Source organism: Oryza sativa, chromosome 11 (assembly GCF_034140825.1).
Source record: "Oryza sativa Japonica Group chromosome 11, ASM3414082v1".
Taxonomy (NCBI): Eukaryota; Viridiplantae; Streptophyta; class Magnoliopsida; order Poales; family Poaceae; genus Oryza; species Oryza sativa.
Window position 1 is genome coordinate 1,713,465 of NC_089045.1, and position 12,209 is coordinate 1,725,673.

The following is a 12,209-nucleotide window of genomic DNA, read 5'->3' on the forward strand; positions in this document are numbered from 1 at the left end:
CTTGTATTTTATTTATATATTGTATTATTGATCTACTTTTTATTAATATTTTTGTGATTTTTCAAACCGTATAAAAAAATAAAGGAGTGTTTCCTTGAGAGACGAATAAACTTTCTCACGTTACATCATGTATAGGCTGTGTTTAGATCCAAAGTTTGGATCCAAATTTCAGTCTTTTTCTATCACATCAACCTGTCATACACATAACTTTTCAGTCACATCATCTCCAATTTCAACCAAAATCTAAACTTTACGCTGAACTAAACACAGCCATAGCTGCACTAATCCAAGTCGGAATTGCCACCTGCTCTGCAGTTGCTGCCAATCTTCTTAAACAGTACGGTATGTACTGCTCCTAGTCAGAGTATATGACAATAATAACAATTATGTAGTTGAAGTTTATTTTTTTAAAAGGTAGTTGAAGTTTATTAATCCATCGTACATCCCATCGATAGATTACGTAGAAATTAAAAAATTTAATGGTAACACCATTGCTGCTGCAACCGTAAGATAACTAGTTAATCGGCCAGACCCAACAGTTCATTAAATTTTAGGTTAATTGTGTGCTGGTAACCAAAGTCAATCAGCTGCTGCTTGAATCCAGCAGTTCCTTAATTTCAGTATTACCATACATGTTAGCCCAGTACTGCTAGAAATAAGTTATCATCAAACAGTAAAACACTACTAGTAGCTTATTATTAATGAGGATATATGTGTTTAGTTTCTGAAATTGGGGAGAAGTTCGGGGGAAAGTTGATAGTTTAGAAAAAAGGTTAGGAGTTTATGTGAGTAAAAAAGTTTTGGATGTGATATGATGTGATGAAAAGTTGAAAGTTTAGGGGACGTTTGATGTGAACTAAACAGAGCCCTGGTTGAGCATCAGTAGCACCAACAATGTGCAACTAACTTGGCATCGTCAGCTCCTACGTCAGTCAGTCAGGCCGGCCGGCCGCTAGGCCCGACAGGTCGTTGCTACTTCAATCAACTCACTCTCACATTGCCAATCAATTCACTACTTTCACATTGCCTGAACCACGCACACATGCTGACATGCATGCCAAACAAAAGATTACTGGAGTACAAAATGGCACATGCATGCATACAGGATTTTATTTATCAGTCTACATCGTCAGCTTGTCCATATGAATTCAATAATTGCATATTGATTTTGTGTGGCAAATATGATTAACTCCCAGCTTCTCCATCACTCATGATTAACTACTTAACAAACATGTGCGTAGAGTGCAACCCTCGATCTTTGTGTAAACAAAACCAGTACTATACTCATTATTTTACCTTGGTCAAAAGTAATAATGTTTAATTAGTGGCTTAGATGTTGCCTCGTTTTCATCAGTTAGCAGTAGATCACTTTGTATGCTGATTAATTGAAGAATGTTCTCATGTATACTAACATTTCTTTATAGCCATCTTTAGCAATCATGGTTTAACGTAACATATACAAATTTCACGTATTCGATTAAGCTACAATTAATCAATAGCCACCACTACTAGAAAAACGATTTTTATCGACGTTGGCCTTTTATTTTCCAAAACGGGTATGACCCTCGAAGCTAAATATCCGCCTATGAAAATATAAAACGGGGTGGATTTCGTCATCCACCTGCGAAAGTCCTCCAGGCAGAGGTCTGCCTGCGAAAAATAACTTTATTTTCACAGGCGGACCTCTTAAGTGGTCCGCTTGGAAAAATTGATTTTCGCAGGCGGAACCTTATGTGGTTCGCCTGCAAAAATCATACCTGCCCCAAAAATATCTTTTTAAGTCTTTCTTATCTTCTCCTCCACCCCTCCCCACGGGCCACCACTCATTTCCCTCTCAACTCTCTCTCTCTCTCTCTCTCACCGGCCCGTCTCTCTCCTCCCATCCCCTTCCTCCCTCTCTCCCTCCTAATCCGACCGGAGGAGGGGAGCGACGTCGGCGGTGCAGACGCGGTGGTGGCGGTGTGGATGACGACGTTGGCACGGACGGGGCGATGGTGGCGGCGGCTCCCCCCTCTCCTTCCCCAGTCCTAGATCTGGCCGGAGGAGGGGGTGCGACGGCGCCAGCGCGGACGGGGCGGCGGCGGCGGCGGCTCACCCTCTCTCCCTCCCCGCTCCTAGATCTGGCCAGAGATAAATTTGAAGAGTCTTTTTAGAATCTAAAAAAGTTAGATTTTCTAGCTTCTGACTTCTATTTTATTGCGTAAGATTATACAACTACAACTTATTAGAATCTGAATGAAAAACTAAATTATTTGGAGAGCTTCTGATTATGAGAGAAGCTATAGTTATTCAGAATCTCTCCAAAAAAGCCCTCAGTGTCATGCCCAAATTCAATAGTTGGTTGAGGTTCACGAATCTCAAAGCAATTCATAAAATTAGTAGTAATTGTTAATTTAAATATTTTGATTAATTGAAGGGCCTGCATTAGTATGTATATGAGAAAATCCCCTGTGTACCCTTGGAAGTTCACCTAATCCCTTCTGTACCCCTGAATTGTGCTCAATCCCTTATATACCCTTGAATTTTAGTTTGGATTCCTTCCATGCCCTTTCCGCTAGTTAACCGTTAAATTCTTATGAAAAAGTCCATTTTGCCCTTTGGTATAAAGAAGCATATAAATTAATAGAGTATATTGTTAGAGCATAGAAATTTGTTATATGAGACTATTATGTTTATGAGATAGTTATGCACCATATTATTTGCGATAAATATACTTTTAGATATGACATAAAAAATTAATACTTATTTATTAGTTATTAAAAGATTTTTTTTAGCATATGTGTTCTGAAGTAATAAACAAATCTGTTGTATTACTATGAAAACACATATGCTACATAAAAGAACTTTTAATAACTAATAAATAAGTATCAACTTTTTATATTATATGTGAAAGTAAATTTGTCACAAATAATATGGTGCATCACATACTCATAAATATAATAGTCTCATCCAATAAATTTTTACATTCCAACAATATACTTCATTAATTTATTATGTTTCTTCATAGCAAAGGGCAAAATGGACTTTTTCAAAAGAATTTAACGGTCAACTAACGGTCAACTAGTGGAAAGGGCATGGAAAGGATCCTAACTAAAATTCAGGGGTATGTAAGGGGTTGAGCAAAATTCAGGGGTATAGAAGGGATTAGGTGAACTTTCATGGGTACATAGGGGATTTCCTCTATGTATATACTTCTATATAGCACTCCAAGGTGGTATGATCAATGGAGAACATATATAGGAGAAATTAAACACAAACTCATGATATAACTCGATAAAAATGTGGACATCAATTGAGGGGAGGGGGAATCGAATCAGGTGCAGATGCGCGCGATTGATGATGCATGTGGGTGAGTGGAAGAGAGAAGAATGAAGTGGGGGTTACCTGTGCAGAGCGTGATGATCCAGACGAAGAGGAAGCTCCTGTAGGGGATGCCGGAGCTCGCGGCCTTACGCCGGTCGACGCCGCACCTGGGCACCTCTCAATGCAGTACCCATTGCCGATGCCGGTGCTGCCCTTCTTCTCTAGCAGCGGCGCCTCTGCCTGCCGCCGACGTCCATGATCAGCTTCCTCCCCACTTTTCAATTCACCAATCTCGCTCGCTGAGATGTCGATCTCTCAGGCTGGCATTGTTGTAAATTTGATCATAATTCGGTATATTTTAATCTAAAATAACAAGATAATAAACATAACATTCACAATAGTAAGTAATCTAGTGGTGTGACTAAATAGAAATATGGGCATGCTTTTCATAACATAAGCATAAGCATCATCAACATTCACATAGGATTGTAATCCTAAGGATAGCATGATTAATATATAAGTAACATGAAGAACATCAATTAGAGATAGAACCATATACCCAGAAAACAGTGCAGAGGAGGTTGAGGCATTTGTATTGCCTTCGTTGGTATTGTCTCCTGGAGCACTGCCGTTCCCTCCTCCTCCTGGAGCACTGCCGTTCCCTACAGCTCCTGGTGCGCCATCTCCAATGGAAGCCATCGCGATGCAGAGGAAGAAGTCGAAGCAGAACAGGAGCAGTTGCGCCAATACGCTCCCCAAAAACTTGATTGCCTGCCTACTCGTGCAAGTACGCAAGCAGACGGAGTTCCGGAACAGGAGAACAGCCGGGAAGAAAGTGCGAGAGAGGAAGAACATAAGTGTGAGCATTGTGTCTGTTCATCCCGTTAGCGGAGGATTTGTAGCGCATGCAAGAGTTAAGTTCGGAGAATTCAATCCACGCGATTAACCCGAGTTAATGCGATTAATCGAGGAGGATTTGTAGCGCATGCGAGAGTTACATTCGGAGAATTCAATCCGCGCGATTAACCCCGTTAGCAGAGGATTTGTAGCGCATGCGAGAGTTACGTTCGGAGAATTCAATCCGCGCGATTAACCCCGTTAGCGGAGGATTTGTAGCGCATGCGAGAGTTACGTTCGGATAATTCAATCCGCACAATTAACCCGAGTTAATGCGATTAATCGCGGAGGATTTGTAGCGCATGCGAGAGTTACATTCGGAGAATTCAATCCGCACGATTAACCCGAGTTAATACACCAGAATATAATGCGATTAATCACGGAGGATTTGTAGCGCATGCGAGAGTTACGTTCAGAGAATTCAATCCGCACGACTAACCCGAGTTAATGCGATTAATCGCGGATGATTTGTAGCGCATGCGAGAGTTACGTTCGGAGAATTTAATCGGCGCGAGGCATGCGAGAGTTACGTTCGGAGAATTCAATCCACACGATTAACCCGAGTTAATGCGATTAATCACGGAGGATTTGTAGCGCATGCGAGAGTTACGTTCGGAGAATTCAATCCGCGCGATTAACCCGAGTTAATACACCAGAATTAATCATCGTCCGTTACAAAACAAGAGAGAGAGCATCCGCGCGATTAACCCGAGTTAATGCGATTAATCATGGAGTATTTGTAGCGCATGCGAGAGTTACGTTCGGAGAATTCAATCCGTACTATTAACCCGAGTTAATACACAGCTCGGTTAACTACTAGCTCCATATTTAAGTTGAGATCTCTTCACTTAAATTTTCAAGGTGATATTATTACCCATAGCACTAAATTTAGGCCATTGAAATTTATTGGGATTTAATTTGGCCTAGCCCATTAATCTAATAGACATCTATCAATTCCCTTAATTTTTCGATAGAAAGTTTTAAATTTTACATGGAAGTTTATTTCACATATAGATTTCTTTTCAATATGTAAGTAAACAAAATCTTTTTCTTAATTATCATTATTATTCTAAACTAACTTGGTTAGTTATGGGAGAAGAAAAAATGCATGCCACCACTCTATTAGTTACGGGAGAGGAGAAAACGCAGGGCACCACTCGGTTAGTTACGAATAGGCATCTGCATGGCACGGTCAGCCATGGAGCATCGGTCTTCTCGAGCTGGCCGCCGCCGAATCCGTCAATGTACACTCGAAGTGGGTCTCCTATTTGTGGAGACTAAAAATAGCAGATTGTGTGGATCTGGCGTGCTGATCAGTTACCCAAAATCAAAGCTACATTACCTACCGTGCTCTTGCGTTTACACTTGGCATACTGCCTGCTTCTTCTTTTTTTATATAAATATATAGAAGTAGTGCCAGGTTGATGGAGAGAAACTAAACGGGCGCTCTCGTACACTGAAGACAACACACTCCGCACACTGAAGACAACACACTCGCACAAAACACCACGCACGCCTGCCATTGCTGGATCGATCGAGATGGTGAAAGCAAGTATGAAGCCTTATTTTGTCGCCATCGTCGTCCAACTGATCTACACTGGCATGTTTGTGATATCCAAGGCTGCTTTCAACCACGGGATGAACATCTACATCTTCGTCTTCTATCGCCAGGCAGTTGGCTCCCTCATCTTGCTCCCTACATTTCTTCTAGAAAGGTACTCCTTCCATCTACTTTTGATAGTCATATTTTTAAATCTGAAAATTTTATTTTTGATAGGCATATTTCAATTCAACAACCTATCATCTTCATGACTTTCTCGGATTTAATGCATGACTCTCCATTCTTCCACACAATATTGGCTACTTGAGCATCGTGAAATGTAAATATTAATGAATCGCTTGTTTACGAGTAATGACTAGTAGCATGTTTAAATGGATGATAAGTAGAATTACTTATCATTGGTCTGTGTGCCAAGATGAAATATGACTATCAAAAGTAGATGTAGGGAGTATGTAACAACCCATCTCTCTCTCTTGCTTGATGCATCTGAAATCAAATCAAACAAGATCGTGAAATTAAAAAAAAAACCTAGTATCGGATGGACACCGACGTCACCGTAAAATCGGTGCCATTGATCCGTCCGGATCGCCGCCGGTAGATCGCGTTCTCGCCGAGGACTCGATTTACCAATAGGATGGTTTGGGAGAGAGGTATTTATGCGCGTTCAAGAACGCCCCGGTATGTCGATTAATGTGGGATAGTTATGTCGTACTACGGATTTTTTTCTCGAATAGAAATCAAAACGGGTCCACATGTGAATCCAATAGCGCTCTTCATCGGGGCTGCCTTATATGGACGGTAGTATAGAACCATTTTAATTTATAGGATCATTGTTATGTACTCCCGGGAGTACATACTCTCTCCCCTTAGTGGATAACCATTAGCATCTAATTAAACTGGTGGGAAAAGAATGAAAATATTGTTTTTCTCTAATCGCTGCATGGTGCATGCATGCACAGGTACAAACCGCATTTGGTGCACAATTGAACGTAGGGATCGCGGAGTGTGCTGTTAGTTTAAATTTGAATAATGAACGTACCATCCTCTAAACAGATGGATCTTCTACCATTCAAACTGATTAGAAAAAGGGTTATAAATATTTTAAGTATATACCTTTTTTTTAAGTACTAGCAGCATAAATTGTACTCACTTAATTAGAGCAGCATATACTATTTTCTTAATCAGTTATACTGATTACTTCTCCGAAAGAGTATGTACTGAATTCTTCTCCTTTGAAGAGTTAGTACAGTATATACCTTTTGTTAAGTTAATAGTAGTATATACTATTTTGTAATGTAGTAGGTATATACTATTTTTAACTTAGTAGCAGTATATACTTTTTTTAAATGTTAGTAGCATGCAGTATATACTGTTTATTTAGTTACTAGCAGTATATACTCTCTCTGTTTTTTAATAGATGACGACGTTGACTTTTTCTCACATGTTTAACCATTCGTCTTATTCAAAAAATTTACGTAATTATAATTTATTTTGTTATGAGTTGTTTTATCACTCATAGTATTTTAAGTGTGATTTATATCATATACATTAGCATAAAATTTTGAATAAGACGAATGGTCAAACATGTAAGAAAAAGTCAACAGCGTCATCTATTTAAAAAACGGAGGTGGTACTATTTTATAGAGTAGTAGTGGTACATACTGTTTAATTTTTAACTTAGTAGTAGTATATACTAAATTCTACCAGTAGCATTATATGTCATATTTTTACAATAGTAGTAGTGGTATGTACTGCTTTTCAACTTTGTAGCATTATATACTAATTTTTAAGTTAATAGCAGTATATGCTTTTATAAAGTAGCAGTATATATTACTCCACATTTTAGGTTAGTTGCGGTATGTACTAATTTAATTTTATCTATTTTTAGTTAGTATAAATATAGTATATGCTATTAGTATAAATATAGTATATGCTATTTTTAAAGATAGTAATTGGTATGGGGTTGCTTAGACCCTGTTTAAATGGGACTAAAACTTTTAAGTCCCTATCATATCGGATGTTTGAATATTAATTATAAATATTAAACGTAGACTATTAATAAAACCCATCCATAATCTTGGACTAATTCGCGAGACGAATCTATTGAGCCTAACTAATCCATGATTAGCCTATGTGATGCTACAGTAAACATTCTCTAATTATGGATTAATTAGGCTTAAAAAAATTGTCTCGTGAATTAGCTTTCATTTATGTAATTAGTTTTGTAAGTAGTCTATATTTAATACTCTAAATTAGTGTCTAAAGACAGGGACTAAAGTTAAGTCCCTGGATCCAAACACCACCTTAGATATGAATCACAGAACACACTAGATCTCAGAAAAAATCAGAATACATTAGGACATGAGTATCACCATGAGAAGTATCTGCCACTGACAGATTCACAAACAAAATCACTAGAAAATATATTTGATGCTGTAGCAGCAAACTAAATTCTGAATGGAGAGTATCAGTACATCTTTTCGCCGATCAAAACATGCAATACATTCAGCAGATAGCAGTGCCACTGGCCGCTGGGTTGAGAGCTACTACTGGAGAACGATCTTTTGATCGATCTGCCAAATTTTACAATAGTTCCGGTTCTGTTATAAACCGGGACTAAAAATGATATTTCGTTCTGGTTCAAAACTTTTTGATCGGACTAAAGTTTATTTTTAGTCATGATTAAAAAAAATAACAGAACTGCCGCCGGAGTCGACATGAATTGCCGCCGGCCGACAGCCGTCTGCATGCCCAATTATAGGGGGTTAATCAGTCAAGTAACTAATTAAAGAATAAATTGAATTACCGTGAAAAAGATACATCACAATTCCCAAACCACCAAAATCACTGGGCATCTATGCATCCAACATATGTGCTCTTCCCTTATAGATCCAACAGGAAAAAATAAGGATATGCTCGATCGGCAAGAGAAGGCAAAGAAAATAGGATAGAAGAGAAAATGGTGCATGCGAGGTGCATAACACACCAAGGTCTGGATGAATGATTTTGCACCGTTGCCGCTGATACTTCACGCTGCCGCTGGCGTCGGCTTGCCGTCGCTCGCGAATCCCGAATTGGTTGGGGACTGGGTAGAGCGATCTGCCGTCTTCTGGGATTTATTTGGGTCGTTTGCTGATCCGATTAATGAGGGAAAATTATGTATTATTTTTTTCAAATAAAACACAAAACGGGTATAAAGTGTAGATCCGATAGTAATCTTGATCGGGACCTCTTGCTGATGGATGGTGGATGAAAGCTGGAGTACGTACTCCTGGGAGTATAGAATCATTTTCCTATATTGTTATATTGCCACTTCGCTTAGTTTACTATATTGTTTGATTAGCTGAGAAATACAGGTCCGTTTGATTATATTTGTAGGAGAAGTACACGACCCGCCATGACACTTGGGGTGCTCATAAAGCTCTTCTTTTGTGCCTTAATCGGGTATGCGCTCATCTTTGCAAACTCTAATTTATTGGTACAAAACAAAACAATCGATTGTATACTCATGGCATGTCAAGAGTTTAATTAGTCCCTGGTTTACTTGTGGAAATTGCTTTTCAGGATTACGCTTGGGGTAAATCTGTACCATGTAAGTCTCAAGTTCACCTCTGCAACAGTGGCATCTGCAGTAAACAGCTCACTCCCAGCCATCACCTTCTTCTTGGCGGTGCTTTTGAGGTTTATCATCATCGATATCACCAAAGCCTAACTTGAGAATGTACCATAAATAGATTCAAGTTAGTTGTGAAAATATTAATTATAAGATGTTTTGACTTTTCTGAACACATAAATTTTGATATAGATATTTAGATATACACCATATCAACACACATAATAAAAGGAATATGTAACTTGAAAAACCAAACCGCCTTATAATTTGAATGGATGGAGTAGTATATAATACCAAGATTGAAATGTTGCTTGCCAGGACAGGACGGAGTATGTGAAGCTGAGGAGCTCTTCAGGCATACCAAGGTCACTAGTGTAGCAATCTGTCTGGCTGGAGTCTTCACCATCGCCTTCTTCACCGGCCCGTCCATAAGCCCTATCAACCATCACCGTGCCTTCGCCTCTGACACAAGCTCGAAAACAGTAGTTCCGAGGGGTGTGTGGATCAAATGGACATTCCTTATGGTGGTCGCCAACATGTGCTGGTCTTTGTGGATCATTTTTCAGGTTCGGATGCATGCATATTTAACTATTTACCAAAAAAAATCTGAGCTGTTCTTGCATGCTTGTCTACATTGATTCACAGCTGCAATTGCTGACAAATCGGGGTCTCTAATCCTTGTCTATTGACTGTGTAGGCTGCGGTGCAAAAGGAATATCCAGATAAAATGGTTGTGACTGTGACTCAGTGCCTGTTCAGCACGGTGCAGTCGTTTGTCGTCGCGGTGGTCGCAGAGCGCGACTTCTCCAGATGGAAGCTAAGATTCGACATCAGCTTGCTCGCCATCCTATACTCGGTAAGTTGTGCACATAAAATTTTCAGTCATCCTCTTCCACTAGTGTATTCACTATTGACATGGTCTTCGGCACACACATATGACTATTAGACAACTGGTGGTTTGCTTCAGGGTGTTATGGTGACGGGAGTGTCCTACTACCTGCAAACGTGGTGCCTAGAGATGAGAGGCCCCATGTTCTTTGCCTCCTGGACGCCACTCTGCTTCGTGTTCACAATATTTTGCTCATCCTTCTTTCTTGGAGAGATTGTTCACCTCGGCAGGTAAATTAAATCATATATATACTCACTGTCAGCTGATCAAAGGTGCAATATTCTAAAAACACGCTAAAATAAACAAACTTTCCTTTTCTGCTCTTCCTTTATTGGCAGCATCTTGGGTGGAATTTTGCTGGTCGGAAGTCTTTACACCATGCTCTGGGGTAAGAGCAAAGAGGGTAATGAGACTGATGATGTCACTGATGACGATATTGAGAAATCTACACATATCTACCCCGGAGAGCAACAACATACTACAACAGATCAGGCCAAAGAATCGACGTTGACAAGCTCGACAGCTTTGCACGTCCAAGAACTATAATTTTATTTTTGGCATGGTAGCCCTTTTATTTAGTCACCTTAAATTAGGTGACAGTCGGCCTATTTGAATTTGGCTCATGTGTTACTGTGTTATATGAGACCGTGGAATTTTAATTCCACCTTAATTAGTTGTTAAGGGCAGGGTACGGTAATCTATAAGAGTGAGTACAATAGCAGGCTACAAGTCAACTGTAAGTATATGTGGAGGAGAGAAGAGAAAAGAGAGAAGGAAAGCGGGCTACAGATTCGTAGCCAGCTGTAGCACAAACTCCAATACATTATGTGTGTATGAGAGGTGAGACCATATATTAATGGTTTATGGATAACTATTGTATGAATGAGCTATTAGATTAGCTATAGATGATTTGGAGTTAGTAGTTGGCTATGCAATTAAACTTGCTCAAAGGCTCCTATAGTTCACTTCGACTAAATATAGTCGGCAATCCACTGAGGGGGATAACCACGATGGTAGATTAACTACGTGGAGGGACGTGCATGATCAGAACTAGATGATGAACACGAAGAGCAGGGACACGAAGCTTTAGATAGGTTTCGGGCCATCATGGTGACGTAATACCCTACGTCATGTGTTTTGGTGGATTGTATATTGATACAAGATGAGGTGTAGTTATCGGGTTTTTGAGGGGTTACCATGCCCTCCTTATATAGCCGGGAGATAGGGTTTACAAGTCGGTTAAGATCTAATCTAGTTGGTTTACAATGATAAGCATCAATCAAGGGATCTGATATCTAGCTTATCAGATCAGATCCCTATATATCTGCTAATTGCCTTATGGTAGACTTGCGGTGCACGCCGAGCACCTCCGAGCGCTGCCGTGCGCCACGGGTCTTCAGGTACTGGGTCAGGCCATTCCTGGTGGGCCGGCCCATGCACCTTGTTGTGGGTACCGGGGGTTATACCCTCCACAGCTAGTCCCCAAGCGCCTTGTATCCATTGAGCAACACCATCTTGAGCATTTCGGAGCAAGTTGACTTGTAGCAGACCAGCCTGACTGGTGATCCGACCGGTTCAACTGGTTATCGAACCAGTTAGCTGGGAATCCGAATAGTTAAACTGCCTGATAGATCTTCAATTGCATAATCAATGGCTTGCCATAAGGATGTAAGGAGCTCCAAGTATTTTTTTTAAACTTCTCCATTCTTGGTGAAGTGTGCCCACTTTAGCCATTGAAGAATGTTCTCATGTATACTAACATTTCTTTAGCCATCTTTAGCAATCATGGTTTAATGTAACATATACAAATTTCACGTATTCGATTAAGCTACAATTAATCAATAGCCACTGCGATAAACAACAAGCATACATTATATACAGATACAAAGCATAATAAGGTCATAGCTTTATGATTTTATCTGGTAATATCGTTTAAAATGTGTCAT

At 39.8% G+C, this 12,209-nt stretch overlaps 1 long non-coding RNA gene and 1 pseudogene across 1 annotated transcript; one reads left to right on the plus strand and one right to left on the minus strand.

Annotated features, from left to right (window-relative positions):
• Positions 1-1,405: 1,405 nt before the first annotated feature.
• On the minus strand, positions 1,406-4,252 carry LOC136353921 (uncharacterized). The gene is made up of 3 exons (XR_010737437.1): positions 3,863-4,252; positions 3,385-3,623; positions 1,406-2,120 (listed from the first exon to the last, which is right to left on the minus strand). It is a non-coding gene; the product is annotated as an uncharacterized lncRNA (long non-coding RNA).
• A 1,337-nt stretch (positions 4,253-5,589) lies between these two features.
• Positions 5,590-11,134, plus strand: LOC4349711 (WAT1-related protein At5g64700-like; annotated as a pseudogene).
• Positions 11,135-12,209: the final 1,075 nt, after the last annotated feature.